The following is a 26,922-nucleotide window of genomic DNA, read 5'->3' as shown; positions in this document are numbered from 1 at the left end:
ACCCAGAATAACCACCTCTGGCAGTAATAACAGCCTTGATACGCCTGGGCATTGAGTCAAACAGAGCTTGGATGGCGTGTACAGGTACAGCTGCCCATGCAGCTTCAACACAATACCACAGTTCATCAACAGTAGTGACTGGCGTATTGTCACGAGCCAGTTGCCCGGTCACCATAGACCAGACGTTTTCAATTGCTGAGAGATCTGGAGAATGTGCTGGCCAGGGCAGCAGTCGAACATTTTCTGTATCCAGAAAGGCCCGTACAGGACCTGCAATATGCGGTCTTGCATTATCCTGCAGAAATGTAGGGTTTCACATGGATCGAATTAAGGGTAGGGCCACGGGTCGTAACACATCTGAAATGTAACGTCCACTGTTCAAAGTGCCGTCAATGCGAACAAGAGGTGACCGAGACGTGTAACATATGGCACCCCACACCATCACGCCGGGTGATACGACAGTATGGCGATGACGAATACACGCTTCCAATGTGCGTTCAACGCGATGTCGCCAATCACGGATGCGACCATCATGATGATGTAAACACAACCTGGATTCATCCGAAAAAATGACGTTTTGCCATTCGTGGACCCAGGTTCGTCGTTGAGTACACCACCATAGGTGCTCCTGTCTGTGATGCAGCGACAAGGGTAACCGCAGCCATGGTCAACGAGCTGATAGTCCATGTTGCTGCAAACGTCGTCGAACTGTTCGTGCAGATGGTTGTTGTCTTGTAAACGTCCCATCTGTTGACTCAGGGACAGAGACGTAGCTGCAACGATCCGTTACGGCCATGCGGATAAGATGCCTGTCATCTCGACTGCTAGTGATACGAGGCCGTTGGGATCCAGCACGGCGTTCCGTATTACCCTCCTGAACCCACCGATTCCATAGTCTGCAAACAGTCATTGTATCTCGAGCAACGCGAGTAGCAATGTCGCGATACGATAAACCGCAATCGCGATAGGCTACAATCCGACCTTTATCAAAGTCGGGAACGTGATGGTACGCATTTCTCGTCCTTACACGAGGTATCACAACAACGTTTCACCAGGCAACGCCGGTCAACTGCTGTTTGTGTATAAGAAATCGATTGGAAACTTCCCTGATGTCAGCACGTTGTAGGTGTCGCCAGCGGCGCGAACCTTGTGTGAATGCTCTGAAAAGCTAATGATTTTCATATCGCAGCACCTTCTTCCTGTCGGTTAAATTTCGCGTCTGTCTCACGTCATCTTCGTGGTGTAACAATTTTAATGGCCAGTAGTGTACTTCAGTTGCAATCAGTAATGGTCTGTGCTAATCAAAATGAGTAAGACAAGGTGGACTAAGCAATGTATTTGTCAGCTCACATATTCCAGTCGATTTTAAAAGAATAATTTCTACACCGGAGGCGATGCGAAGGAGCAGAAATTTGGGATGCGATCGGCATAAATTAGAAACAGTTAATCAGTTTGGCCAGAACTGCCTGTAACTGCCGTATATTTTTAGGAGAAGGTAATATCCCAATTCTAAACGCTTAATTGAGGAACGAACAGTGTAGGCATGAGTGAGGTATCTGAAACATTCCATTTCAGTATTGAAAAATGAAATCTTCTGTAATTTACACTTCATCCCTGCGTCGGTTAAAACTTGAAAAGAGGTTCCAAATTTCTGAGATACTCTTCCAGTGCTTGCCCGGGCACAATCATGTCGTCCAAATAATTTGGACATGACTGAACTATCGACGTCACTCGTTGAAGACAGCATAGAAACAAGGCAGGAGCAGCTGCGTTTCCAAAAGGAAAGCATTGGTATTGATACAAGCTGACGTGTGTACAGACCAACAAAATTTTTTTCGTTTTCTCACGCAGGGGCTGGACGTTAGCACACCTCCATACGTGGAAGCGGAAAAGAATCAAAAACCGTTTGAGCCTTAACAGCTGCTTTTAAGTCGTCCCCATGTCTGATCTACCCCATTCGATTTTTTTGCGATAACCAGAGGAGATGGCCATTCACTAGCAAAAACAGATTTCAATACATCAGCTTGCTCTAATCCTTTGAGTTCAGGAGCAATTTCATTGGCAATGGCGTAAGGTACCGGACGTTCGCGGTTAAACTTTGGTTGAGCATTATCTTCGAGTTTAAAGTGTCGTTGCAAGTTGTATGCATGTTGCAATGTGCCATCGAACAAATGTCCATATTTTTCACACACCTCATGAATGCTGTCATGGGAAACTTCCGTGTCAATAGTATGGGCATTGTCCTGAACATAATCCAAACTAATCAGATGCATCCACGCCAAAAATATTGGGCCTAGGTCATGACTGAAGTCTTGCGAAAAGCTCTGCTGGAGTCGTATTTCGATATCTCGAAGAGACGTAGTGTCACTGTTATAAAAAATGGCTCTGAGCGCTATGGGACTTAAATTCTGAGGTCATCAGTCTCCTAGAACTTAGAACTACTTTAACCTAACTAACCTAAGCACATCACACACATCCATGCCCGAGGCAGGATTCGAACCTGCGACCGTAGCTGTTGCGCGGTTCCAGACTGCAGCGCCTAGAACCGCTCGGCCACCCAGGCCGGCGTCACTGTTATAGACTGTCGGATATAGACGTGATCTTTGGAACTGGCTGTGTCCCAGTTGCTTCTAAGTATGATTAATGTGACTGAAGCATCAGTATGTGACTAAAAAGTACGGACTGGTTGCAGATGTGTATGAGTATACACTGAAGAGCCAAAGAAACTGATACATGGAGATCTCTTCTGAACAGCACTTCGCAAGACATGCTCAATAATATTTATGTCCGGGGAACTTGCTGGCCAGCGGAAGTGTTGAATCTCAGAAGAGTGTCCCTTGAGCCACTCTGCTAGTAATTCTCGACGTGTTGGGTGTCGCATTCTCCCGCTGGAATTGCGCAAGTCCGTCGCAATGTACAATCGACATGAACGGATGCAGCTGATCAGACAGGATGCTTACGTACGAGTCACCTATCAGAGTCGTATCTAGACGTGTATCATTCCAGCTGCACACGGCGCACACCATTACTGAGCCTCCGCCAGCCTGAACAGTCCCCTGCTGACATGCAGCGTCCATGGATTCGTGAGATTGTCTCCACACCCGTACATGTCCAACCGCTCCATACAATTTTTACGAGGCTCGTCTGACCAGGCAACATTTTTCCAGTCATTGTCGCTGTTGACGGGCCCAGGTGAGGCGTAAAGCTTTGTGTCGTGCAGTCATCAAGGATACACGAGTGGGACTTCGCTCCGAAAGCCCATATCGATGATTTTTCGTTGAATGGTTCGCACGCTGACACTTGTTGATGGCCCAGTATTGAAATCTGCAGCAATCTGAGGAAGGGCTGCACTTCTGTCACGTTGAACGATTCTCTTCAGTGGTCTTTCGTTTTCGCAGGATCTTTTTCCGGCATCAACGATGTCGGAGATTTGATGTTTTCCCTGATTCTTGATATTCATCGTACAATCGTGCAAGGTTCCTACGGGAAAATCCCCACTTCATCACAACCTCGGAAATGCTGTATCCCAACGCTCGAGCGCCGATTATAACAAAACTCACGTAAATCTTCATAACCCGCCATTGTAGCAGCAGTAACCGATCTAACAACTGCGCCAGACACCTACCTTACATAGGCGTTACCGACCGCAGAACCGTATTATGCCTGGTTACATATCTCTGTATTTGAATACACATGCCTGTACCAGTTTCTTTCGCGCTTCAGTATAGTTTGCAGTTTGTTCTCTGAATGTTTTTTGAGAAAGGCTCTGATGTAGTTCATCAAAACACTGTCTTTTTTTTTTATCCATGACATTATGCTGTTCCCATGTACTGCAGATGAATTTCAACCGCCTACGGAAGGAGCGCTCACCCTGCCCCTGCCCCTTCGGGCACCAGCCAGTGAGAGGGGCAGAGTTTAACCGCTGAGGGCGCCCCAGCAGGCAAACACTAGGCCAACCGCAGGCCACGCCGCCTAATGCGAAACTAATTACCCGCACACAGGCCGTCTCAATCTGGCGCCCATCCCGCCGGAATGAGGTTCCCAACTCCTTAATTAAAACGCGGCGGGCTTAAGGCACAACACCTGCCTTCTCGTTGGCTCCTGACGGCCGCGCCAGCGGCGCTGTCTCCTCATCTCCTGACGGCGGCTCAGTGTTTGTGACGTCACGTTTCCGGCATCCCAGGCATGAAGAGGGATTTAGTTCGGGTAGTGGACTTACTGACACTGAAGAGCCAAAACAATATGACGCTGCTGAGCTCGAGGCTGAATGACGCCTGGTGGTGTGGCAGACACGAGAGAGTAGGGGGGAGATGCATATGCAGAGCAGAGGCAAATGGGAAACCTGTGGACGATAAAACTATTTTAAACCTCCACCGGAGGCTGTTATACATGATCACCTTGACTGCATCATTGACCGGTATAACATAGCGCTTCTGGGCTGTTTTGGCCTGTGGCCATTTTCAGATGTACCAGCTGCGTCAGTGATATGTGTGTCATAAAAGACAGAGTGTAACTAAACTTCCGTTACATACTTTCTGGCCCTGTAGTGGAGATCAAAATGGTTAAGTCTAGGTCTGTCACCTCGTGAGTGTGTGGGTTTTATTTTGTCAAGTTGCGCAATGGATTGATCCAACAAGTACCCTTTGGCTCCTGTAAGAAACAGTTTCCACCTCACACTACTACAGAAGTGAGACAGACGCTCCTACTGTACCAACAAGAACTGCTTGAAAAACATTCTGCAACAGATATCTTCTGGAGTCGTCCGCTGTAAGGAAAAGACACAAAAATATTCTGTATTCTTACATAACTGGTGGAATACTTGGGTCCTGGAGTATTGCTAGTTAGTGTAAGAAAAGCATTAAACGAACGAAAAATATTATTTATTCAAAACATTCTGAGAAATCAAGTGAAACTTTTTCTTATAAAATAATAAATTTCCGGTTCTTTTTTTTTTTTACAGTATATTGCCCTTTATGGATAGGAATGCTATTATTTTACAAAGTATGGACAGGTTCTTTTCTCCCTTTTCTTTAAGAATGTTATTTACACAGCAGAATGGCTGAGCCGTGCCTACACAACTTGAATAACTTTTCTAGGTATGGTAAAGGCTGTCGCGTGAGGAATGTAATGGAGTGTACTGTTATGGAGGAAAGATGGGGCTCGCATATGCTGTAGCGCACAATACCGTGAGCTGCGATGACTGCTGCCTGCGTCGCTCGCTGCTGACAAATAACACAACTATCTCTTTCTGTCTGGATTGACCTTCGCCAATCAAACTCTCCCTATGCCTTCATCAAGTCAAGGACTCCTATCCACCCCTAGTCTAACTATTGGCGTGGTACACCCGTCAGATAACTAGTCCACCGCGATGCCACTCAATACTCGCTCGCAGGCGTTTATTTAGTGCTCTGTCTGTGTTCACACCGCACAATAAGTGTGGTGGCCAATACAGTGAACAACACTTAAATCGCGAGCGACTCAATAACGGGTGTCACTCTGATTCGCTAACGGCAGAAGTGCTCTCCCAGTAAAGTACGGAGGAGAAACTTTGTTCCTCGCTCTTTGCATACACGTACGAGTGCACTCACTCTCGTTACATGTTCTCGCTCCAAGAGCGACAACAGAACGGCCCCTGTCTCCGTAAAAATTGCAAGGGTAAGTCATTCGCTGTCTTCCCTCACTCTTCTGGCCTTTGTGTCAGAAATATTCCGATAATCGGCGAGGCTCTTTTAAACGAGAGAATGACGTTTCGTTTAAGTCGACCAATGCAGAAATATGTTGCATCTCCATTAGGTGTATATTGTCCTCCTGTGAGCGTAACTACGCAGTCGGTCCATCAAAAAATGCGTCTTCTAGGTGCTCCCACACAATGTAGCGGAATTTGCTTTCAAGTCGAACATGGGGGTCGTTATCCCTTAGCTCCGGCAAAAGCTGTCCTCTCTCCGGGCGGTCGCTCCAGCCGAAGTAGGTGTGTGTTGACCACCACTCTGAAGGGATGGGCCTCCCAGCGGGCTGGTTGCCTCTTTAGAACGAAAATTCCTGTGGCCGCCATGTTGTGTATGTCAGCTTCCACTTTTTCAACCCCTGTGTGCACTTACAATTTACTTATTAGATTTGCTTATTGCTTACATGAATTCATACAAAATTGACTCTACCTTATCGAGTTTGGGATCGAATGAATCGTCTTGATGTGCAGAATACGATTGTGAGAACACAATATGTAAGAAATGAAGGTCAGGAGACCACACGACCTTACAACCTGAGTCCAGGCGTCGGTGTACACTGCTGACATCAGTACAGATACAGTACCTCCATACAATGTTCCGGTATACACGGTCACCAAACCGTGGTCCTCCAGCATCCACTGCAGCCATACGGCACATCAGTAAGTCTTCCTGGCATGCTATAGGTGTCCTGTAAATAAAGGCAGTAAGCCAAGAGAACATTCAAGTCAAGAATATGAGCCACCACGACTTATCCAATGTTGCTCAAATCGTTGGTCCAAATGGCTTCAGACTGCATGTGGAAAATGAAGTGGTGCACCATCGTGCTGGAACCACATGTCTTGATGCATATCCATTGCCATATCTTCCAAGAGCCCACTCAGTACACCATCAAGCAAGCACCCATAAGATGTGATGGAAGACAGAATGGCCCAGTCACAAGTCCATCAAAGAACCCTGCCCAAATGTTCAGACTCTGTCATCCCTGAAACCCACGTGGACACACAGCATGTAGGTTTTCATCAGCCTACACATGACTGTTGTGGGAATTGACAACACCTTCCCTGGTGAGCTTGGCTTCATCTATGAAAACGACACACCACAGGAAGTTGGTCTCGACCACATATCGGTTCGAGAACCACCTGCAGAAGTGGGCTCGTGATGCAAAATCCTGTGGATGCGTTGCCTGTACTTTCTCGGCGGGTTGCAGAACACACCAGCCAGTCTACCGGCTATGTTCTTCGTTCTTGTCATCACATCCCCTTCCATTCCCACTGTAAACTCTTGAATGCAGTGTCTCCGAGGAGCGCCCTGCTAGTGGTGAACGTACCTGTCTCAGAGGCCCACTGGCACACTGTAAAGAAAAGGGAGTGTAAATATATCTATCAGTGTGAACAATGCTTTTCTTAAAACTGACAAGCAGCCCTGCCACCGCACAGAGCTTCGCCATACATTAAAATAAAACCATTATAGTCCGGAAATGTGGACTTCACCAAGGACAACAGGAACACACTAAAAATCAAATGTATACACAGCTTTTCTTCTCTACACTATTGAATGCTTACTAATGCACAGTAGTACAGACAAAAAAGACCAGAAACGCAACAGAAAGTACTAACCTTTCTGTGTGGGTACAGTAATCCAGTATGAACAAAGACCACAAGCACAATAGTAGGTACAAGCCTTTTTGGGCAGACCGCGAACTCTACAGCAGGTGACATGAGTTCCTATAATAAACGTAACACTCTTAGTCTGCATTACAAGTTCTCAGTGTCTGTTACGGGAATTTAGCGCTAAATATCACCGACGCAACTACACTACTGGCCATTAATATTGCCACACCACGAAGATGACGTGCTACAGACGCGAAATTTAACCGACAAAAGAAGATGCTGTGATATGCAAATGATTAGCTTTTCAGAGCATTCACACAAGGTTGGCACCGGTGGCGACACCTACAACGTGCTGACACGAGGAAAGTTTCCAGCTGATTTCTCGTACACAAACAGCAATTGACCGGCGATGCCTGGTGAAACGTTGTTGTGATGCCTCGTGTAAGGAGCAGAAATGCATACCATCACTTCCTGCCGCCACCCCCGTACCCCCCGGGACGAAATGCGCGTACCCCAGCTGTCTGCTTCTAGCGTAAATCGTGTGAAATCTTATGGGACTTACCTGCTAAGGTCATCAGTCCCTAAGCTTACACACTACTTAAGCTAAATTATCCTAAGGACAAACACACACACCCATGCCTAGGGAGGACTCGAACCTCCACCAGGACCAGCTGCACAGTCCTATGGCAGATGTCTGTGAGTCGTGTAACTGAGGCGGGACGTGGCGACCAGCCCGGTATTCACCTAGTAGGATGTGGAAAACCGCCTAAAAACTACATCGAGGCTGGCTGGCACACCGGCCGTCGTAGTTAATCTGCCAGGCGGATTCGATCCGAGGCTGGCGCACCTACCCGAGTCCAGGAAGCAACGCGTTAGTGCTTTCGGCTATCCTGGCGGGTCCGAAAATTTTCATGTATGTTTCACATCAGATCAGCTTCTCTCCTCACATGACATCCTGAAAACCACGGATCGAGGCAGTCCGGTATAATCAGTGTATCTCGACGTCCGAAAAGTATTTGAGCCAGTACAATAGCTACATCTATTATCGAAAATACGATCTTATAAGGTATCAAGCGAAATTGGTGACTGGAGTGAGAAGGATTTCTTGGATGCAGCAGGGTATCTTGCGTAGAGCGTCGCCAGGTGTACAAGTAACATCAGGTGTGCCCTAGGGAAGTTTCTTGGGACTCTCGCTCATCATATTGTGTATTAATGACTTTGAGAACACTATCAATAGCAGTCTCAGATTTTCGCTGATGATGCTGTTATCTATAATGAAGTACTGCCAGAGAAAAGCTACGCATATATTCGGTCGGATATTGATGAGAATTCAGTGGTGCTGAAATTTACTATTTGCTTTAAATGTTCACAAAACGAAATATTATATTATAGTACGATTAAAATATCAGTGAGTCTCAACCTAGGATTAAACAGACAACCGCCTGCACAAAATCGGAACGTAAATTCACCTAGGATTCGACACCTACTAGGGGTGTCTTCATCAGCATGAGATGTTGCTAAAGCATAAAATTACAGTGATAAAAAGCTAATGGAATAATATCAAGTTTTTCCCAGCTGGGCACATGTGGCAAAGGTTAAAAAAATGGTTCAAATGGCTCTGAGCACTATGGGGCTTAACATATGAGGTCATCAGTCCCATAGAACTTAGAACTACTTAAACCTAACTAACCTAAGGACATCACACACATCCATGCCCGAGGCAGGATTCGAACCTGATACCGTAGCGGTCGTGCGGTTCCAGACTGAAGCGCCTAGAACCGCTCGGCGACTCCGGCGGGCGGCAAAGGCTAAAACGTAATGTTTTACTTTTGATATGAGTGTAGTTGCTCCAGATTCCGACAATCGCTTTTTAGCAATGTAATTATATGCTTTAGCAACATCTCATTCAGATGAAGGCACCCCTATTAGGTGTCGAAACCTAGGGCGCCCGCATCTCGTGGTCGTGCGGTAGCGTTCTCGCTTCCCACGCCCGGGTTCCCGGGTTCGATTCCCGGCGGGGTCAGGGATTTTCTCTGTCTCGTGATGGCTGGGTGTTGTGTGATGTCCTTAGGTTAGTTAGGTTTAAGTAGTTCTAAGTTCTAGGGGACTGATGACCTAAGATGTTAAGTCCCATAGTGCTCAGAGCCATTTGAACCATTGTGAACCAAACCTAGGGCAATGTACGTACCGTTTATGCGCAACTGGTTGGTTGTTTAATCCTAGATTGAAATTAGTATACGGTTGCTGAATAGCAGCCATGTTCAAAACTGTAATATCAATTAGTCTCAACAGAAACTTGTCAATTGCTACAAATAGTAAGATGTAACAGTTTATAGGCACTTGAGATGACACGATCGTATAAGCTCAGTTGTAGGTAAATTGTGTCGCAGACTTCGTCCAGTTGCCAGAATAATAGGAAAATACAATCAGTCTACAAAGGGAATTGCTTCCAAAACACTCATGTGACCCATCCTACAAAATCGCTCGAGTGTATGGAGCGCGTACCAGATAGACTAATGGGGATATTGAATGTATACGAGGAAAGACATCACGGATGTTCACATGGGAGAATGTCACAGAGATGGCGCAGAAACTGAACTGGCAGATACTTGACGGTATCCGGAGAAAGCTAAGTTACAAACTTTCAAGAATCAACGTTAAGTGATGAGTTTGCGAATACACAAAACTAATTACAACACACTGAACAGTTGGATACCTCGTCTGCATGTGTGGCTGCGCAAGTCGACCCACGTACTATGCTTGGAGCTTCCAGGCAACAGCAGTCGAGAGTACGGCATATTGACGCTATTACGCTGCTTAAATCCACTTAAACGGCTAGCGCGCCCGGACCATCGCAGAACGGCGGCCAGAGATAACGCCGTTCCCTCGCTAGCCAAGAGTAGACTGCTCAGAATCCAACGTCATACAGCCCTCAACTCTCTGCTCACGAAAGCTGTACATAGAGTAGGTTCTGTTGCCAGCGCGACGGGAGATAATTGCTGCTAAATCCATGACAAAGCGGGAGAAAGCGTACGTATCTTTCCTGCTTTTCCATACAAAGCGAATTTTTAGAACGAACGCAACTGATTCACCCATGAGGGCAAGGTGCTACCGTGGCGTCTATTTTTGTTTTATGCCGTGCAGAAAAGGAGTGGTGCTCTCAGCAATTCCCTGGGGGACGTAGGACGGCCGTGGAGTACACTGGACCCCAGTATGCAGGTGCTAGCACAGGTTTCAGTAGCCGCAGACATGGCCGTTTTCAGGGTTATGCGAACTGCCTATTCTCCACAAAACTAATGATATCCAGCGGTGTTCTTTCTGTCGAAAAGAAGAAATGTCGTTTGGCTAGGGCCTCCCGCTCGCCGGGTGCAAGTCTTTCGGTTTGACGCCACTTGCGCATAGATGAGGATGAAATGATGATGATTAGGACAACACAACACCCTTTCCATGAGCGGAGAAAATCTCCGACCCAGCCGGGAATCGAACCCGGGCACTTAGGATTGACATTCTGTCCTGCTGACCACTCAGCTGCCGGGAGCGGACTGCCGAGAAGAGAAACATAAGGACGCTTCCGGCGGCCATCTACCCGCCATGGCGGGTGCAAGGCTGCTTTTTTTAGATATACTGCTCAAACCCACTAAATAAGCGGGAAATAGGCACAGAAAATGAAATATCACATAGCGATATGCGAAAGTAAGGTAACAACATGTAGAGGCGTTTCAGTAATCAAATCCTAATAAACTGTTGGGGAAAGCGTCCTCTACCATGCGTTTCACAATGATTTTCAGGGTATGAATGTAGTTGCAGATGCTTGCATTGCGAGGCCCTTTTGAATTGGAAGAAGGTTTCGTGAATACACAAGTAGTTACAATGTTGAATGTTGCATAAGTATTGCTGTAAGCAATCAAAAATAGGCCACGTTTGTACAGCGAATCTCCTACAAAAGAGAGAAACAAAGCATTTTCGTAATGAATAAAGAACTGTCTACAAAATCACATAAGGAACGACGCGTCTTCGTAAAAGCAAATCATTGAAGCAATGTTTAATGTGTGTACGTGTGGTTTTTTTTCCCGCTACAAGACGTACCTCAAAAATCACAGTCGACTGTTCGAAATTTTTGGATTCTCATTTCGCAAGACGAGTGCACTTCGATGCTACAGTATTTGCAGTAGTTTATTGCAGTGGCTGTCGATAGGATAGGCGAGCGGCTCTCTGCTATAGGAGGATGTTGGTGGGTATGACAGACATTTTGTTGTTTATTTCCTGTCACAAACGAACGCAGAGCAGAGTGCCTGCGGAGGGCAAATGGCAGGCGGCAATTGTCGAGTCTCAGATCCAATAGCAGTGGTTCAGATGCACCTATACAAGCAACTCTCAAGGAGGTGAACGGTACCGTGCAACTTTCCCAATTCTGCCTGCACGGCTGAGTAGCTGAGTCGTCGGCGAGGCAGAACGCCATGCCAGGGGCTCGGGTTCGATTTGCGACCGGGTCGGAGGTTTTCTCAGCGCTGAGACTGGGTGTTGTCTTCATCACCATTTCACCCTTACAACACGCAACTCGCCGAAGTGGCGAACAATGTTTCCCATGAGAGGCCCTAGCTACAGGCACATTTCGTTTCACCTCTGGATTTTGGTGGTCGGCTGCTGTGTTGTCAGCATGCCAGGGCAGCGACGCGACAACCGGTAGGTAGGATCAGGCATCCCAGACGAGCAGAAGATGGCAAAAGTGCCCAGTCTGATGGACGCGGCGGGTGGCATCAGAACCTCGTGGCACCTCACCTCGTGCCTTGGTCAGAGCACTGGCTTTCAGGAGCCTCTTCAGTCGGGCACCAGTTGGCTAAATGAGGCCATATGACGGTGGTGGTGACTGTGTCGTCAGTTTGACGTTGACCATTACGGGCTGTACCTACAGTTTACTCGCATGGCCCAGGGGTTTAGACACTGCTGTTTGGAGCTGACCATGCAGAAGAAGTCGTGCCTCTGCGTTCCTATGTCCCGTGAAAGTTTCCCAAAGGAAGGTCTAGTCCGCAGACACAGTCGTAGGATCGTGTGCAGTAGTGGCTGAGCAGCGGAGAGTGCTGCATCGGTAGGTCATCGACTGCAGCAATCAGTGGCGAATGACACCTAGTTGTCACTCTGGGTCCATGACTAGGCTTGTGTCGCTGCAGTGTGTTTGAGTCAGAAATATAAGCGCTAAAAAACTAGTGGTGAAGCAGAGTCAATGATGTTTGCTTTGCTCCAAGACACATGTCACTTAAAGCGATAGTTCTGCACTGCAACACCCACCACAGATAAGGTTGTGGTGACAGTTGATTCAGAAGTATTAGGTTGACCTCGTACTGGAGGGAAAAACCCCATTGTCCGCTGTGTGGAGGACAAGTGGATAAAAGAATAAAAGAGGAAGTAAGCTCTTTGGAGACACGTACTAGAAGAAAGTAAAGGCTGGTGGAAAATCGGCTCCAGCATCCGAGAATTATCTTGGCCCTGCAAGGAGCAGTAGTTAGAAAAAGTAGTTGTAATAGACAAGGTGTCGAGTATGCAAAACAGGCCTTATATCATTCTCAACGTGAAGATTAGCAGCAGATAATAAAACAACATCAAACCAGTTCAAAGATCGCTTAAAAAGATGAAAAAAGACAGAAAGTGGAAGTTAGTTGATGACGTACAGTTACTGACCGCATTCTTGACGCCATTGTTCTGTGATAAATCCTATACATATCCTCAATGTCTGATAGGGTTCTGTCATGTGGCACTGATGATGATCTGTTCTTCAGACAGGCACGTTAAGTTCAGCATTTGATTTTACCCTCTCCCTTCGCCTTTATCAGTGTCAAGAGCGCAAACACGATATTAAAACTGCACGTCCTATAGGCACAGTCAACACATACACTTAAGAGTCTATCCTCACTCGTTACGATGACAAGTTATTGTTGTGTACAAAGAATAAAACCTTTCCCATTAGCTACGCAAATTCATTGAGTTCTTTTGGCAACTAAGTTCACAAATGGTAGTCGTCTTCTTTCTATTACGCACATTAGTTCGTCAGTTTCTCCTGCCTCATTTGATGTGATATTTTTGTATGTCCATTCTTATGGTTGAGGGTCTGCAGACCTTTGGCCGGGGGAGGGGGAAGCAGAGTCTATTCTTGACCATCATTATTTTACAGTGTTTAGCAACCAGTAGACTAGTGGTTCCTTCTTTTTGATCGTCTTAGTCTTTCTGACATTGTAGACTAATTTTGATACCTGGTTTCAGTTAGGAAACACAATTTTTAGCGGCACTGGCTGTTACATGAGATAATTCATCACAGATATGTCATTGCATGTCGGCATGGCGTGGTACCTGAATTGGCACTACACTCTCTCCCGACAAGGTGACAATGAGAATGGATGGCGTGAGGGCGTCTGTGGAACTTTGGCTGGATGCTACACACTGGATAACTATAATGGCGGTACCCATGGTGTGATAGTTCAATGTCATATAACAATATGCTGTCTTCAAAATCACTAAACAATGACCCAAACACCACTGCAAACAGTGATGGTGGGGAAAAAATGGGAAGATTACATGTATTATATACTTTTCCAGCAGACAATCTAGCAAAATATAGAATGCCTAAGGAATGTATAAAATATCAGTCTTTTCATAATTTGACATTCGATTTTAGGCATTCTATTCATTACATAGGAATTCTATGGAATGCCAGATTTCACATTACCTCAGTAAACATATACCAAATTAAGAACTTATATTCTCACATCAAGACCCAAATTATCATTTCATTGTATACCTTTTTAACTAAGAACTTGTGTATGTATATGTATATGTATATGTATATGTAGACTCAAAGTATCTTGGATAAGATACTCCATATAAAGCCACTGTAAGAAGAGATGTGTGCATAATGTAATCGCCTTGGTATATTGCACAGTCCACAAAGCTAAATTATTCTCCAATTTTAGTTTAATTCGAAAGTTCTATGTAAAGTCTGTGCAGTTGTGACTATTGCTGATTGTATAGTCAGTGTTGCATAAGGCCATAAATAAATATAAAGCTATACATCCTCCCAGTAGCGGCCACCAGAGGCGCGGCAGTAGTGGGGACTTTCCCCCACACTGCCAGGTACTTCCCCCGCGGTGTCCGGGACTTCCCCGCGCGCGGCCGGCGGCCTTTGTCCTGCGGCAGCCTTTGGCGCGTCTTTCCGGCGCGCCGGCGTTGGCCATTCCGCTGATTACTTCGCCTTACACGCCTCGCCTCACATTGATTTCCTCGGAGACTGGTCGCGACCCTCGTGCCCGGCGGCTTAAACGGTGTTCCCAGAGCTCCCCAGATGTTTCTCGCACATTTATCTCGACGTATATCCCCCCAGCGTAACAAGCAACGCAGTTTGTAAATATATAGCTCTAAAGAATCTAGAATAGATCGGCGTTAAAAATGGAATGTACCGTTCCTGAACCCTGGAAATTTACTCATATGAAAGTAACAATATTAAACTATATTTTACCAAACTCACTTCAAGTTGTTCTTGACTTCATAACTTACATTTTCACTTAATTCAGATATTTCCCAATGCTACCAGATGGGATGGAAATTGATACAGCTAGAATAATATGCTTCGACGAGACCACGTTAGTGGTGATGTAATATTTAGGTTAATGGGCAGGAGCTTTACATCCTCGTTGGTCCTCAGGTGAATACCGCTGGGTGCTTGAATTAGTTCTCGCTGTTCGTAGAACAAAAATACTTGTTCATTTTAAAAGAATTGTTTAAGGTAGTACAGCTACAACCCTTTCCCACATTTTGGGTAACAAATAGGTTCTGCGATAAAAAAATTCATGTTCCTTTGAGGTGGTCTACTCATAGAACCCACTTTGTAAAGCGCCAAAAGATATGAACTGAAAGGCCGTGCCGCATGGACAAAAAGAAATAGTGTCTGGTGAACGTGGCGGTTGAAATGAATAATTGCGGATCGTAGCCCTCTGTATTAACCGTTTGATACGGTTTGAGCAACTAATGGTACTCCATATTAACCAGGATGCATTTTGTTACTCACCTAAAAATATTTACCTGTTGTTTCCTACAGAGCACGTTCTCTACACGATCCCTCTAGCACATTGCTTGAGGCGAAAACAGAAGGGTAACACTTCCCGCAAATGCCGTTTTGTAGGGACAGGTCCCGGCATGTTCAAGGCGCTAAATATTATTTTTCTTTTTACCCCTGTTCGACAATCATACACAGATCTAAAGCCTAATGATTCTACTGTTACACAGGTCTCCTGTTGCTGTCCACAGCGCTGCACTAGTACAGTTGCTGCCCCCTCTTCATGAACAGACAGAAATGATTCAAGTTCCAAATACCAACGCGAGTTTTCAGAGATGTAGTTGCTCTGCATTTTTCTTCATAGACGAAGCAGCCCATCTGAACTTAGCTGTCATGATGATTCATACTCATGACACGGTTGACCAACTCCTCATCTGACACCAACGTCCCTTCCAGCACTCTCCGTAGCTATTTCTCTGGAATGTCACTGAACGTCATCAGTCACTCTGGCTACCTCGCAGATGGAATGTCAAGCATATGTGGCACATACTCAGTTGACTGTTCTGTGACAGTGAAAAACCATATCCTGTTTTGCACTTTTTTAAAGAGGTATTTTCGGTTTCGAATTGCAAGTTTTGAACAGTTTTGCTGATTAATACACACATCAAAAGAAGTTTTGCATCATCTCGGTTCCGAGAGTTCCGGAATCTATACAGAAAATTGGAATAGAGATCAACATAAACATTATTTCCGCCCGTTTTATTGCTCACGAAAACCACACATTGCACGTTGTACCACCATACAGCGAGACCTTCAGAGGTGGTGATCCATACTGCTGCAGACATGAGTACCTCTAATATCCAGTAGCACGTCCTCTGGCATTGATGCTTGCCTGCATTCGTTCGTTGTGGCATAGTATCCATGAGATCATCAATGCCCTGCTGGTCTAAATTGTTCCAACCCTCAACGGTGATTCGGCATAGATCCCTCAGAGTGGTTAGTGGGTCACGTCGTTCATTAACAGCCGTTTTAGATCTATGCCATGCATTTTCGATAGGGTTCATGTCTGGAGAACATACTCGCCACTCTAGTCGAGCGATGTCGTTATCATGAAGGAAGTCATTCACAAGATTTGCACAGTGGGGGTGCGAATTGTCGCCCTTGCCAATATGCTGCCGATATGGTTACACCATCGGTCGGAAGATGATATTCACGTATCGTACAGCCGTTACGGCACCTTCCATGACCACCAACGGCGTACATCGCCCCCACATAACGCCATCCCAAAACAGCAGGGAACTTTCATCTTGCTGCACTCAGTGGACAGTGTGTCTAAGGCGTTCAGCCTGACCGGATTGCCTCCAAACACGCCTCCGGCGATTGCCTGATTGAAAGCATATGCGACACTTATCGGTGTAGAGAACGAGATGCCAATCCTGAGCGGTCCATTCGGCATGGTTTTGGACCCATCTGTACCGTCCTGCATGGTGTCGTGGTTGCAAAGATTGACCTCGCCATGGACATCGGCAGTGAAGCTGCGTATCATGCGGCCTATTGCGCACAGTTTGAATCCTAACACGACGTCTTGTGGCTGCACCAAGAGCACTATTCAACATGGTGGCGTTGCTGTCTGGGTTCCTCCGAGGCATAATCCGTAGGTAGCGGTTACCCACTGCAATAGTAGCCCTTGGGCGGCCTGAGCTTGGCATGTCATCGACAGTTCCTGTCTCTCTGTATCTCCTCCATGTCTGAACAAGATCGCTTTAGTTCACTCGGAGACACCTGGACACTTACCTTGTTGAGAGCCCTTCCTGGTACAAAGTAACATCGCTGACACGATCGAACCGCGGTATTGACCGTCTAGGCATGGTTGAGCTACAGACAACAAGAGATGTGTACCTCGTTGCTGTTGCATGGGGGAAGGCGTCGCTGACGAGTTGTATTGTGATTCAGATATATTGTATAAATTCTCCTCAGGTCATCGCGTTTTACAACCTTTGTAGCAACTTTAGCGCTTCTTAGACATAAAGAGCAAGGTGCGAAAATAAATCATGAAGATTATTAAAAGTAATGACCAGTTTTATCTACGGCAATTACATCTAAAAGCAAGTGCCGACAAAGCTGAGACTGCAAGCTCGGACACATTAACCACTCAGTTGCTGTTTCTCCAGCGTCAATAGAGCTTCTACAGACTAACTCCTTTACGCAGATCACTAATGATTGTTTAAATCTCAGTTAATTACACAGTAGAGGAGGAAAATTTTAAAGAAATATTTTCATTTGTTTAGAATATCATATTCTATAAAAATATAATGTAGCGTTTCTCTTTTCAACAGTCCAAGGAACTGAACCACGATGTTGGTTGTTGTGATACTTACTGAACCAAAACTACAAATTAATGTCAAATACTCTCTGAACATGACTTTCTAGATTTTTTTGCATTGTTGAAGTGTGACAAAAAATCTAAATATAATATTAGTATCCGCAGTTATGAGGATCAAGCGTGATTTAGAATTCCAATTTGACACGCAATGTACGTTTTTAATACTTGGATTTTATCCCAACTCAACAGTTTTGGCATAATCGAAAATACGTTGTGTTTACTCCATCCTCGAAGCTGTTCAACGAAACATGAATTACCTCATGATAGTGGCTCATTAAAAAATTGTAAATTTTGAAACTAAGTGTTTCGCCAGTTTGTGTACGAATCTCTGTTCTGTAATAGTTTGATTAATGTTGCTTTTTTTTCTTTCTTTTCGGAACAATAAGTGATCATTTTGTTAAAAATGCTAAAATTAGGCACACTTAAATTGCATCACAAGATATTACTTTTAGATGTGTGTACGTCGTAAACGTGACTGTAATTTTCCCTGAGAACACATATTCAGCAGTGTAAAATTATGTGAGTGAAGGTGGCAGGGGTAAAATACAGGGAGCGAAAGGCTATTTACAATTTGTACAGAAACCGGAGGGCAGTTACCAGAGTCGAGTGGCACGAAAGGGAAGCAGTGAAACAGGGTTGTAGCCTCTCCCCAATGTTATTCAATCTGTATATTGAGCAAGCAGTAAAGGAAACAAAAGAAAGATTTGGAGTAGGAATTCAAATCCATGGACAAGAAATGAAAACTTTGAGGTTCGCCGATGACATTGTAATTCTGTCAGAGACCGCAAAGGACTTCTAAGAGCAGTTGAACGGAATGGAGAGTGTCTTGAGAGCTGGATATAAGATGAACATCAACAAAAGCAAAACAATGGAATGTAGTCGAATTAAGTCGGGTGATGCTGAGGGAATTAGATTAGGAAATGAGACACTTAAAGAAGTAAAGGAGTTTTCCTATTTGGGGAGCAAAATAACTGATGATGGTCGAAGTAGAGAGGATATAAAATGTAGACTGGCAATGGCAAGGAAAGCGTTTCTGAAGAAGAGAAATTTGTTAACATCGAGTATAGATTTCAGTGTGAGAAAGTCGTTCCTGAAAGTATTTGTATGGAGTGTGGCCATGTATGGAAGTGAAACATGGACGATAAATAGTTTGGACAAGAAGAGAATAGAAGCTTTCGAAATGTGGTGTTACAGAAGAATGCTGAAGATTAGATGGGTAGAAGAAGGGATCGGCTGGTAGCACATGTTCTGAGGCATCAAGGGATTACCAATTTAGTATTGGAGGGCACCGTGGAGGGTAAAAATCGTAGAGGGAGACCAAGGGGTGAATAAACAGATTCAGAAGGATGTAGGTTGCAGTAGGTACTGGGAGATGAAGAAGCTTGCACAGGATAGAGTAGCATGGAGAGCTGCATCAAACCAGTCTCAGGACTGAAGACAACAACAACAACAACAACAACAACAACAAATATCAATTGTATCCTGATGTGTATTTAGTCGTCTTATTCGGTGACGTTTCGGCGCGGAAGCTTCTATTGTAATACCGGATACACGACATATTGTACTAACTGATACACGAGCTGAGTATTATAGTACGCGGTACTCGGGGTAAAACATTATAAGACGCTGCGGAAGTGGAGGCAACGAGTTCTGCGCCTCGGTCGGTCTCCAGTCACGCACAGTGAATGCGCGCCCCCGCGCTTCTTTGAGATCCGAGCGACGGGTCGTTAGGGCTGTGTGGAGGGCCCTTGACCCCGGGCCAGCCCAGTCCGGCCCTGCCGTTACCTGTGCTTCCCTTCCCTCCACAACCTTCTACCCACCTACGCCCTCTCAGGAAAACCACTCGCGGTCAGACTCTGAAAGCACGCCTCGAGTGCCGGCGGAGAGAAAAGGGTGTGTCCGCTTAAGGCAAACACAGAGGAAGTGGAGCAAGCGGAAAATTAAGGCGGGACTTAGTTAACAAGTGTGCCTGCTTTTCACTCACACACACACACACACACACACACACACACACACATACACAGCGCAGTTTACGGACAATGGAAATGTTACAATATGCTATGTAACAATATGCTATTCCGTGATGAATGTGGAGCACCAAGATATATACATTTCTTTTGTTACTTCGTACATAAAGGAAGAGGAGGTAAATAAGATGAGGAATTCAGTGCTGTAAGAATTTCACATAACGCTCAAAGATCTATGTCAAAAAGGCCACTGAATAGACTACATTCCCTCAGAAATATTGATCTCTTTGTTGTGCTTTTGGATGAGAAAAGAAATTTATTCTAGACACACAGCCAGTTTCACAGAATGCAGTCAACAGTTCTTACGTTATAGCAAGTGTCCGCGCTGCAGATTGTCTAATACCGCGGATATCAGAGCGAAAGCTTCAGCGAGCTACTCACGCTGGAGAGAGATTGAAAAGTTACACGTTCACGCTGGTACGGGCGCTACGTAGACTCTCCAGAGCTTTAAGGACAACACTGACAAACGCCATGTTTTGATTTTTGGAGTATGCCTCCTTGATATAATTATTTATTTCAAGTTTCTGCTACCAGTCACATGTTATTTTATGCTTAATCTAACATAATGCAAAGCGTTTCGAACATGTTCTGTTCATCTTCAGGCGTTTATACATACATACATACATATAGGGAAATGTTACTTAAAAATAAACAGTCTTAAGCTAGATTAATCTAGAACTCTTTGTCCATTGTTTTTTACTGTAGCTGCTGGTGTGTCATTTGGGGGAGAAGGAAGGGGGCACTGTATGGTTAGAAATCGAAATCAGTCTTCTGCTGATTTTCTTCCCTGTGTATGTATAGCACAGCCAGTATAGGATGCAGATAGATTTCATCAGTTATGTGTTAATACAGACTGTGATATAGGCTGTGATATACATAGTCAACCACAAGGAAGAAAATCAGCAGAAGACGTCACTGATTTCGATTTCTAGCTATACACTGCCCAACTCCTTTTTAAGTAACATTTCTCTGTATGTATGTATGTGTATGTAAACGCCTGAAGACCAACAGAATATGTTCGAAACGCTTTGCATTATGTTAGATTAAGCATAAAATAAAAAGTGACTGCTAGCAGAAACTTGAAATAAATAATTATCCCACACAGTCACGGTGCACAAACATAGCCATTATGGCTGAAAATAACTACCTGACATAATTGTGAGACACGACGGCCGTTCAATAAGTAAAGTAAGACATTTTATTCTCTGTCAGATTCGGTTGAAAAAATGTGGAATTTGATGTGGGGTAGCGTGGAATATTCCCGCTTCAGTCCTCGCAGTTTCACGAAGTTCCGAAGGTGATGGTGCTATACGTAGCCTTCAAAATGGCGTCCGTAATGGAGGTACGTTCCGAGCAGAGCTCTCTCAATGAGTTCTTCCAGCGGAAAACCAGACCGTCGCAGATAGGCGCATGCAGAATGCCTTCGGAGACCTGGCAGTGAACAAAAGCAAAGTGAGTCGTTGGGCGAGACGTCTCTCATCATCGCAAAAAGTCCGCGCACACCTGTCCAATCTCCCGCGTGCCGGCGGCCGCACTCAGCTGTGACTCCCGCAGTGTTGGAACTTGCGGACACTAGGTGACTGACGGATGACAAACACCCTCCTCGCTGCGCTACGGGACGTCTACGTTAATGCTGACTCACATACATCCACCAGTTCGGATGCTCGAATGCGTGTGTCCGCTGAATTCCTCGCCGCCTAACAGAAGATAATAAAGAGCAACGAAATCCATTTGGAAGAATTTCTTCCGCATTACGAGGCTGATCGCGATAGTTTTTGTCGAACATGGCGATGAAACATGGGTTCATCACTTCGGAACGGAAACAGAAAAGCAGTTCATGAAATGCTGCCAAACTACAACTCCTCCGAAGAAAAAGTTCAAAGCCGAACTCTCAACCGGAAAGCTCATGGCGACGGTCTTCTGGAAGGGGTATTCCGTTCAGTGTCTGCCCTCATGGTGCAACCATCAACTCTGAAGTGTATTGTGCTGTCCTCATGAAATCATTTCCGTGTTTTTCACGTTACAAAAACGTAAACGAACTTCTCTATGAGAACGAAGGCCTCACTCAGGTCTGTACACCTGAGAGGAGCTCACAGAAGTTCACTGCATTGTTCTTACGCATCCACTCTACATTCTCGAAATTCGTACGTTCCGATTTCCATCTGTTTCATCCAATGAAGGACGCACTCTGATGGAAGCAGTACGTGGATGACTGGGATGTTATTTTTGCAGCAAGACGCTGGGTCCGACGCCGTCCAGCAGAGTGGTACGTGGTCACTCCAAAAGAAATGCACACTATTTTTGTAAAAATACGGTTTTCATTCTGCATGTGTGAATCTTTTACAGTGTGTAGATACATCCTTCCCGCTTGTTTTCAAACTTAGTTCAACCTGTTCCCGTGAGTGGCGCCGCCAGAGCATGTCTTCAAGATGGCTGCTACAGTTGACGTTCGCCAGAAGCAACGTGCTGTCATGGGAAACATCCACAAGAGGTTGAAAAAGGTGTATGGAGATGCTGCTGTCGATCGCATTACAGTTAGTCGGTGGGCAAGCAGGTTACGTCATGAAGACGGACACGGCAATATTGAGGATTGTCCTCGCAGCAACAGGCCTCGTACTGCACGCACTCCAGGCAATGTGAACAGAGTTGACGAATTGGTGACTGCTGACAGACGTATCACAGTGAACGAATTGTCACGCTACGTTGGGATAGCGGAAGGAAGTGTTTGCAGAATACTGAAAGTGTTGGCGTTAAAAAAGGTTTGTGCCAGGTGGTTCCCAGGATGTTGACAGTGGCTTACACAGAAACAAGAAAAACGCTATGCAGTGAACTTTTGGAACAGTACGAGAATGGTGGAGATGAATTTCTTGGAAGAATTGTGACAGGTGATGAAACATGGCTCCATCGTTTTTCACCAGAGACGAAGAGGCAATCAATGGAGTGGCATCATGCAATTCACCCAAGGAAAAAAAATTCAAAACCACACCTTCTGCTGGAAAAGTTATGGCTACGGTGTTTTTCAATTCCGAAGGACTCTTGCTTGTGGACATCATGCCAAGTGGAACCACCATAAATTCTGATGCATGTGTGACGACACTGAAGAAACTTCAAGCTCGACTGAGGCGTGTTCGACCACATCGGCGGGGATGTTTTGATGTTGCACGACAATGCACAGCCACATGTCAGTCAAAAAACCATGTAAGCCATCACAAAACTCGGATGGACAACACTGAAACACCCGCCTTACAGTCCTCACCTGGCTCCATGTGACTATCATCTCTTTAGGAAACTGAAAGACTCTCTTCGTGGAACAAGGTTTGAAGATGATGACTCCCTTGTGCACGGTGCCAAACAGTCGCTCCAACAGGTTGGTCCAGAATTTTACGGTGCCGGTATACAGGCGCTGGTTCCAAGATGGCGTAAGGCAATTGAGAGGGACGGAACTTATGTGGAGAAATGAAAATATTGTTCCTAAAGGATGTATCTACACACTGTAAAACCTTCAAACATGTAGAGTAAAAGATGGATTAAAAAAAAAAAAAGTGTGCATTTCTTTTGGAGCGACCATCGTACTATGCAGGCATACAGGCCCAGCAAGGTGGCGTACGGCCGTCACGTTGAACGGAGACTGTGTTGAAAAATAGAACTTTGTAGCCGAAACAGTGGAGAATAATATGGACTGTTGGAATCCTGAACAAAAACAGCCTGCTTTCATACAGAAAAAAGTGTTGCGTTACTCAGTGAACGCCCATCGTATACAGCTGTGTAGTACTGACTATGGTGACGCCGTCTAATACCGATTATGGTGACGTTACCCAACAGGGTCTATAAAATCACTCGTTATAGACCCACGGACAAAGGCAGCCTTAAATTATGGAAAATAATCGAGTAGCAACTTGAGTGGTTCGATCACACTAAATCGGTCAGCATATAGGCATTAGTTAATTCATCGGGAAACATGTACTTCCACAACATTAATTAAGTTAGTTAAAGACGGGCCAGTTGGGGCTGACCGACCGCCGTGTCATCCTCTAACAGTGACGTCATTGGATGCGGTATGGTAGAGCGTGACGTCAGCACGCTGCTCTGCTTTACCTTAGAACCGCTACTAATCAGTTGGGCAGCTTCCCAGTTGGCCTCAGGAAACTGCATGCGCCCAGTATTAGTTTCCCACCATAAAGAAATCCCAGGCAGTACCGGGAATCGAACCCGGATCCCCCACACGGCCGCGAAGTCCTTCTTATCGGGGAGACTAGTTCTGCGCTTACGGCGCCACACTTCTCTCATAGCGTAACGATGAAACTTTTTCACAGTTTTAATCACAGAGGATGACCAGCTGTCCTGACTGAAGGCAGCGAACTACCACGCCGACACCATTTTAAACGGCTTCGTATGGCAATCGGGTTTTGTATTATTGCAAGAGAAGTTTGATGCAACTCTCAAAAATTCTTCAAAAATCGATTTTGAAGTTTTGCGGTCGCCCTTAATATTCCGAAGCAAGGTCAGTTTCTCTCGACAAGTCGTGTGGTCCTGTGGTAGAACGCTCATTTACCACGTGTGTTACACGGGTTCGACTGATGTACCTGCCAAAATTTCAAATAAAAATGCATGTTTCAATAACATTTCCATGAACCGTAAAATACATAAATACGAAAAAGAATTTAATTTGTATATTTTTATTTCAACTGTCTTTTATATAAGATCAGTAATTAAAATAGGTATTTGTAATGGAAACTAGACTTTTCTGTGCAATATATAATTATAAATACGAGCACGTGCATTTTTCATAAAAGTAGCAATTAGGTAGCTATGTTTGATGAATTTTATCTTTAAATGACGTTGGTAATTGGCTGAATGCAAAGTAAACGAAAAAAATACTGTGCGAAACAAGGCTCAAACCAGTCTCAAGGGCTGCTGACTTTTCCCAACATTTTCATGTATTTTAAACTCCACGGAATTGCTAGTAGGACAGGCACCTCTTTTAAAAATATGCACCACTCAGGTAACGAACCTAAATCCCCTAGACGGCAGATGAGCATTCTACCACACAGCCAGAAGGTCTGTCGAGAAAAATCGACCTTACTTTAGCATAATAAAGACGGTCAGGAAAATTCAAATTCTATTTTCTAGAGAATTTTCGGAAGTTTCATCGAACAATTTTGGGGGATTAATATTAGAGTTTTGAACTTCTTATACCACAAAAATAATAAAAAACAAATATTTACTATCAAAACCAGCCTTGATCATAAATTATTTATTCCGGTGACAGGTTTCGACCACAACTGTGGCCATCTTCAGAGCAATGAGTAAGAATCTTGATCTGGTGGTAAATCACAACTAACCACCAGTGGTAGTGATTTAGCACCAGAAGGAGGTTCTCACTCATTGGTCTGAAGATGGCCACAGTTGTAGTGCAAACCGTTCATCGGAATAAGCAATTTGTGATCAAGACTGTTTTTCATAGTAAATATTTGTAACAACGTTGATCACTGTTCATCACCTTACATTTACATCATCCTAAAATTATTGTTCAACTTTCTAACGGCCTTCCTTTGTCACTTCGTTCTCAGTTACTTTTTTAGGCAGATTTGCAGTGCTAAACCCCACATTTGGTCTTACAAACATTGCCTCATGTGGCGACTGCTGATTTTCTTCATCAAAAGAATGGTTCTTTATGAATTGGATGAATCTAAGACTCTCAGCCCAATGTGGGTTGACTGCATCCATGTCATTATCATATTCTGCACATCCTGGCTGGCCCATTCGATGGAACCCTGTCTTTGGCTATGTCTGGGTTTTCCATGTACCAATTCCAGTTCTGGCCACATGTTACTTAGCTCAGTTATAATTTGTTTCGAAAGCTCCTTGCCATTATCTGACTCCAGCACACTTGGAGCATCTATAGTGGTCGCAATAATATAAACTTGGTTAAGTGACCTTGTAATTGAATATGAACCCCCATTATTATAAAAGACAACATTTTGTTTTATACAATTAATCACAATCATAGACAGTATTAAAGTACGCACTAATCTTAATGTAGACTGTGATTTGAACTGATACGCGCATATGCCTGGGATTCCCAGATCTGAAAGGAGTGCCGCACAAGTGTCAGATTTCGTTTGGTTCTCTCCGAGAGCGGCCGAGTTCATGCGTGTCAGCCGAGAAGGAGTCCTGATAATCTGCCACTCACCAATGTATACTAGTGTGTTTAAAAAGAATTTGTACCAAAACGTTTGTGATATTTCCGTTAATTGACCTGCTGACAAATAGAAACAAGCGTCCCAGAGAGACGTTAATGTTTTGCGAAAGGAAGCTAAGTTCAGGTTCACTGACAAGAATTCTCCTAGTCATCACATTAATTTAGAAATTGAGAAGGTACGTAACAATAAGGCTCGGAAGATGATACAAACAACGTTGTCTTTCATGTGAACAGTAAGGTTCATTGACATTAAGTCTAGTAGACTGATGACCTCAGATGTTAAGTCCCTTAGTACTTCGAGCCATCTGAACCATTCAGTGACATTAGCCTATTTCAGTAAAAGGTCAACTTTTTGCGATCAGTTAAAACATTTAGGTCTACTATTTTCAGAACCTTCTTGTCGGTCTGTCTGATAGTTATAGATACGAATTTTTGGGCCAGCTCAGGGTTGGTGAGTTTAAAGCAGATATTTTCAGGTCTTAAAATGTGTTTAATGTAATATGTTACTGTAGGAAACTGTATTAAAGTGTTTTTATTCAATATTCGAAACAAAAAGCTTTTCGATTTATGTATATGTTCTAATATTTGTTAGTAGAGTGTTTTATACAGATTACAGTAGAGGAAACGCACGACTGAGTGAGGAATTACCGACGGTGGTATAGCTGCCTAATTTGTATTTACTTCCTATCCGAAACAGGAAGCTGAACTGACACTGTTTGCTGATGATATAAGCATCATTATTAATCCAGTAAAAGAAACTCCAATTGAAAATGGTACAAATAAGGCCTTTGGAAAAGTCATTAATTGGTTTTCTGCAAATGGGCTTGCTCTAGACTTTGAAAAAACACAATACATCCGATTTTCTGCTGCAAAAAGTACAGTTCCTTCAATAAATGTAACACATCAACAGAAGTCAGTAGACAGGGTAGAGTA

At 44.5% G+C, this 26,922-nt stretch overlaps 1 pseudogene; it reads right to left on the bottom strand.

Annotated features, from left to right (window-relative positions):
* LOC124796151 overlaps window positions 1-26,922 on the bottom strand; it is a 186,259-nt pseudogene that overhangs the window by 116,620 nt on the left and 42,717 nt on the right.

Source organism: Schistocerca piceifrons, chromosome 4 (assembly GCF_021461385.2).
Source record: "Schistocerca piceifrons isolate TAMUIC-IGC-003096 chromosome 4, iqSchPice1.1, whole genome shotgun sequence".
Lineage (NCBI taxonomy): Eukaryota > Metazoa > Arthropoda > Insecta > Orthoptera > Acrididae > Schistocerca > Schistocerca piceifrons.
This window is presented reverse-complemented; position numbering and strand designations above follow the sequence as displayed.